Genomic DNA, 6000 nt, shown 5'->3' with positions numbered 1-6000 from the left:
AGTTGAGTTATATAAATACCTTTACACAACATTACTGTCTGGATACACATTGCAAACAAGATTCACAGATGGGACAAGCAGTGTTAAAACATCTCCTTGCTGCTGTACCTTCGCATATCCCACCACCTTCTCGAGGTGCTACTCGCTAATCTATGCAAAGCATGTGATTCTAAGCAGATCCTCAGAACAAAATTTAATTTGATGCTTGTATCTGCTTAGATTCATATCCAACCTTCCTGCTCTCTTTGAGTTGAAGGTACATAGACATCACACATCTTACACTTGCTCTCATGAACACATGCATACACTTCATTCTCAATGTCAGGAAAAAAAGAAAACTCTGAAGGACTTTGATGTGCAAAGGACCATGGGTATAACGGACGTCACACTAGGGATAGTATTACAGACAAGCCCAGTAGACATCCCGTTTTGACTTTCGAAAAACAAGTCCTGCAATACTCTGCCCGTACCACTGGATGCGGACCTATGCAAATCATGTGAATCTAAGCAGATAGAAGCATCAGATATACAACTATGGTAACTAATGTATTATATATATATAGCTCTCAGAGAAATAAGCTTGCTTTACAATATGGTTTGGAAGTTCTCAGGATGATTTAAATCTGAAATGTTGAACACTATAGCAAACAATTGGTTGCAAGCTTTGGCACATACAATATTTGATACCTTCTATGTTTGATGTATTGGAACTGATAGTGAAGTCTTGGCGTTGTCACGGTTTCTGTTGCTTTTGGAACGTGGAGACAGCAGAGCCTAACGCTCTCACTTTTTTCAAGCAATCTGGTTTACCCTCACAACAATCCAGTTCAATGTGTTCATTGAGGAATAGCTTTCAATTTGTGTATTACCTGTGCCAGACACCAATCAAAGGATGTTTTATTCAACATTTAAATTTATGATGTATAAAGCTTCCAGAGATTCAGAATTGTGGGAGAAAAATCCCTATAATGATGATGCTACCTAGGGTCATAATTTTAGTCATACACCTTGCACCATATTTCCTTTTCTAATGATATAACATTTAAACAGGGTTCCCAAAACACTTTAAAATGCATCCAATGCTAATTCTCTGTAAACATGTCTGAATAATAATCTGTGGTCATAGGTAAATTATAATTGTTCTTTTATAACGCGCTTAATACCAGAGATTGGTTTGTAAGTGTGGGATTGGGATTCAAACTTGTGTTGCGCTGCATTTTCTTGCTCCCAAGACAAATACGTTGCCCCTGAGCTATCCCCCCCTCCCCAAAAGGTACTCCCCTTTTGTTTCTTTCCAAAGTAGGCCATACAAAAGGGTACAAAAGTCAGGATACAAGTACCACCCTCAAACCATTTATATTATGTAACTACACGGTAAACCTACCAACCAATTCCTTCCGAGAGACGGTGGCAGTTATTGTGCACCATGATTCTCAGACAAGGTAGGGACCCTAACTGGCTATCAGATTTACTTTCCCTCCAGTCTTTACACCTGCTCCAAAATCCCCCTTGGGTAATCTGGTCCTTCTTTTGAGAAAGGCCTCTACATTCATTTCAGTCTGTATGAGGCCATTTTAAAAAGATTTCCCAACCAGCTGCAGCCAATTGGAATGCAAATTTTCGAATGATATTCCTTGCAGATGGTCTCTTGCTTCTATCAGGGATTAGTGACTGCCTTACAGTTGTGACCACAGGGTCAGCAATGTCGTTCTCACTTGATAAGAAGGGTTCCCCCAAAGTGCCTTCCTCCTCCTCACCTGATGTTGAAGAGTAGTGGGTTCTCCTTCGTCGCGGTTTTTCCCCTTGAGACGACTTCTTGGAGAGCAGATACGGTCTGCCTCGAAAAGAAGCCACCGTGAATCTCTACAGAGAAAACTCACGATGACCCCCTCCCGCGACAGCCAGTTGTTAATAGGGGAAAAAGCCTCCGAGGCACAAAAAACCCCCACAAATCTGAAGAAAGACTCCTGAAGCAGGTCCGTAGAAGTGTGGAAATATTGAATCAGGATACAGGAAATAACTCCAAGAAGACGCTATGGTGATCACAGGAAGGAACAGAAGCAGCGTGAGTGGGCGCTGCGGAGGAGGGAACATGCGGGGATACTGACAGGAGAAGCGGCCAGCGGGGGGGAACCACAATGGAAGCAGGAAGCGAGGAAATAGGAGGGAGAGAGAGCTTGAGGGAGAGAGAGCTGGTAAGTACGGGAGTGGGAAGACGAAGAGGAATAACACTACTGAGCACACGCAACAAACGGGAATGTTAGTTGCAACGCGCCGACCCGCCGAGATTCGAATGGTGAAATACTCGGCGGGCGGCCATGTTGGAGAAACACTAGACTGCGCCGCACGTTGGAACAAAAAACGTGGCGGAACAGTCTAATGGCGACAGAACTTCCACCTTCACCAAACCCTCCAAGCGCCAATGGTCGTGACAGCTTCTCTGTATTGCCAAAAACTCTCCCATCTTCTTATGTGTTTTCGGTTAAATACACTAACCCCCCCCCCTTCCAGCATCATTCGATAGAGTTTTGGATAGGACAGACCTTGTTATAATTTCCCTTCACTTTCTCACAACCACCAGTGGCCCTCCACTTTGCTTCTATTGGCCCATTGAATTTAGATGGGTTATAAGGGGATGTGTTGCCACAAACTAGCCCCCTTTAAGGAGTGAAAAGTAATAATGAAGTGAATTATTTGTTTTTGTCATTATCTACATGGACAGGCGATATTGGTGATTTATTCAGGTTTGTGAGATTAAATCCAGAGATATTTATTTATAATATATTCCTTCCTCCCATAGATGTTTCATTTATGATATTCCATCTCTGGCCCATCTGTCATTTGGAAATTGTTCAGCCACCTGGGTTGCAGCATGACGCCGGTCATGATGTTTGGGCCGGTACATATCGAGTTGCTGCACCCTGTGACCTCTGTTCCTTCAGTAATGATATTTCTTTAAATGTACTTCTGTATCATGTCTCAGACCCGTAAGGCCTCGGACTTTAACCCCTGCACAGATTGCGTTAGATGGATGTCTGTTTCTGCCACACCACATGATTTGTCTCGACTGCATGGGGGAAGGAATAAGATTGCCTTATGGGATTTTTAACGTTTTGCCACAGGAAAGGCAAAAGGACTCCTTTGAAGCCGCAAGGTTGTTGAGAAGGACAGAGAAGACTGGTGCCCAGCCTGGAAAGAGAGGAAGAAATGCTGCAAGAGGTCCAAGTCCTCTGTTAGTTCTTTGAAGCACTGTCCTTCTTTGTCCTCGAAGAAGAGAAGCCACTGATTCAGGGACTCATCAGAGGATTCGACTCGGCAGGTACTGTTTCCCACCGAATCCTCCCCCTCCAACCCAGAGGAATGGAAGACGATCCGGCTTAAGAATCCTAAACATCTTTGCCAAAGCACTGGCAAATACTGCTTCGTCCTCTGCACTGGTGGCATTAACTGGAATCACTGCGCTTGGAAGAGATGGTAGGAATCCCTACAGAGATTGTGACCACATGCCTATGGATTTGTTAATAGCCAACCCAGATAAAGCAAAAATGGCAGATCTATAGAATGGATTGGATTGATAACCATGAGAGATGTTTGTGCTATCATTCTATGTCCCCTGAAGTATTTTCACTGAAACATAGGATTATACCCGAAAAATACCTTGAACAAATACCGACTGTGTTCTATAGACATGCAATCTTGCGGTTCCGTTTTAATCTATAGCCCACAAGGGCCCTATCTTGTAAACGGAAACGTATATCAAAACAAGTAAATATCTGTAGATTTTGTCAGAATGAGGGGACAGAAGAAACAGTTGAACATCTGATTGTGAACTGTCCTGAATTAACTTCTTTGAGAGCAATGCACTTTAAGAACTTTCATGAATATCTGGGACTGTTGGAAGAGAAAAAATGTTGGGCGTGTATTGCAGGCTCTTCTCATAAGATGCTACAGATAGCAACAATTAATTTTTTTATCATCCTTAAAACTTGAACCAAAGTGAATGTGTTGTTGATCATGGAAAGAAGCAACAAAAATGATTATATTAGATTTTTCTTCTTTTTTTTTCTTCTTCCTCTTTATGCTTGATGTTTTTCATTGTTTGTTGGTCATGATAATTGTTCTGTAATTGCTAGATGCTTTGTGCATGGATGAAAAAACAAATGTTTTTTTAAATAGGTTTTTTAGTGATGAAAAAGAAAAATTTAATGAATTGTAATATTGTTGAGTTTTGTAATGAAAAAGTGAATTAAAGTTAATTAATTTCAGCTATATCAATAAAAACATTTTAAAAAGTCAAGCATCCGTGCCCGGCTCCCTTTTCCTCAGTGTCAGAGCTCCCCGAGGACTACGCCCTGATCTTTTTGGGCAAGTTTACATCAAAGATGACTGAAGTCTTTGATGAGGAGGACGTTCCCATTCAGTTTGGTTCACTTGACTTCAGTGGTGTGTGTGATTTCCCAGAGTAATTCAAAACTGAAGGACTGGATCAGTTGAAAATAGCTTCTAACTTACAGGAGGCTGGCAAGCCTGATAATTCCCCGGGGTTTAACCTCTTTCTGATGCCTCACGCTGTCTTCCAGATAAATTACGGGGAAGGTTATGGAAACATTTGGTTTATCAGGCCCAGTCCAGACCCAAAGCTCAGTTTGAGCTAACTGATATTCTGAATGTGGGTCTCCCAAGGGAACACTTACTACCCTTTAAATCTGCAGTTGGGGGCACAGTGTTGGAGGTTTGGGAGGAGTCAGTCTCAGTCCCTGCGGTGGACAGAACCCCGGCCAGAAAACATCAGCCAAGGTCTTTGGACCTGGCATTTTTCTTCCCATACATCTCCTAAGAGCTTGGTGGTTCAGGCTGCAACAGCCAACTTAAAAACTCCAGTCCCTTCTCCCTTTGTTCCCTGACAAGGGTGAGAAAAATTGTGGATGCCTGGGGTCATAAGATGTTCGCCTCTCGCAGCCTTACCCTGCCGGCTGTGAACCCAACCTGTTCTGTGGCCAAATTGTCCTTTGCTTTTGGATGGTGGTGTCAGAGCAGCTGAAAATCTTCCAGAGTGAGATATGAAAGAAGGCTTTAACACCTTAGTCAAGGATAGCAAACAGGCATTGCATCAGATCCTGCAGTCTGGCCTTGAAAAAACTGACTGTGTTGCACGTGCAGTGATCTCGGGTAAAATTGTCAGAAGGCACTCGTGTATGAGAAGCTCAGGGATATGCCTTTTGATGGACGCAACCTCTTTGGGGCTGAGGCAGATAACTCCCGGCAAGTGTTCATCGAAAGCCACAGCAAAGTCCTTCGGCGTAGCTCTGCAACAGCCCTTGGCTCCCATTGCTAAGGGAAGCGAGGTTCATGCCCTCTCTTCCTACGCCCACATGACAGAGGATAGTCACCCTCAGGTGAGCCAGAGCGAGCCCCCCCCCCCTCCAGATAGAGGACATGGAGCCCAGAATGGGAGCATCACCACTGCAGCAGTACCCCCTGCCCCATCAGATATGAAATCCCTGTCAAGAGGACTTCATACACTATACATGTATGTATACATGGTGAGGTGAGAGTATACATCACCTACATTATACAATATATTTACCAAGCCCCTTTTCGATGATCTGGACCATCTCGATATCACCTACACTAACTATGCAGATGATACCCAGATTCTCCTACCACTTACTGGGGATTACGACAAGGATTTGGCCTTGGTGAATAGAGTACAGCTCATCATCCTGGCATGGATGGCTGCTCAAGGACTATGCCTGAATGATTATAAAACTGAGCTCATCATCCTGGGCACTACCTCGAACCTCAAAAAACCTCGCCCTAAATACACCACCTTCAATAACGACAGTAACCCTATCATAGTAGCCAAAGAGGTAAAACCTCTAGGCTTCTACCTTGATTCCACCCTCTCATTTACCAAACAAGTAAATTCCATGGCTTCCGCCACTGCATATACTTGTAAATTAATCAGAGCAGGTAAACCATTCTTATCTACGAACAGTT

This window comes from Ambystoma mexicanum, chromosome 5p (assembly GCF_040938575.1).
Source record: "Ambystoma mexicanum isolate Mex_15411 chromosome 5p, UKY_AmexF1_1, whole genome shotgun sequence".
Taxonomy (NCBI): Eukaryota; Metazoa; Chordata; class Amphibia; order Caudata; family Ambystomatidae; genus Ambystoma; species Ambystoma mexicanum.
This window is presented reverse-complemented; position numbering follows the sequence as displayed.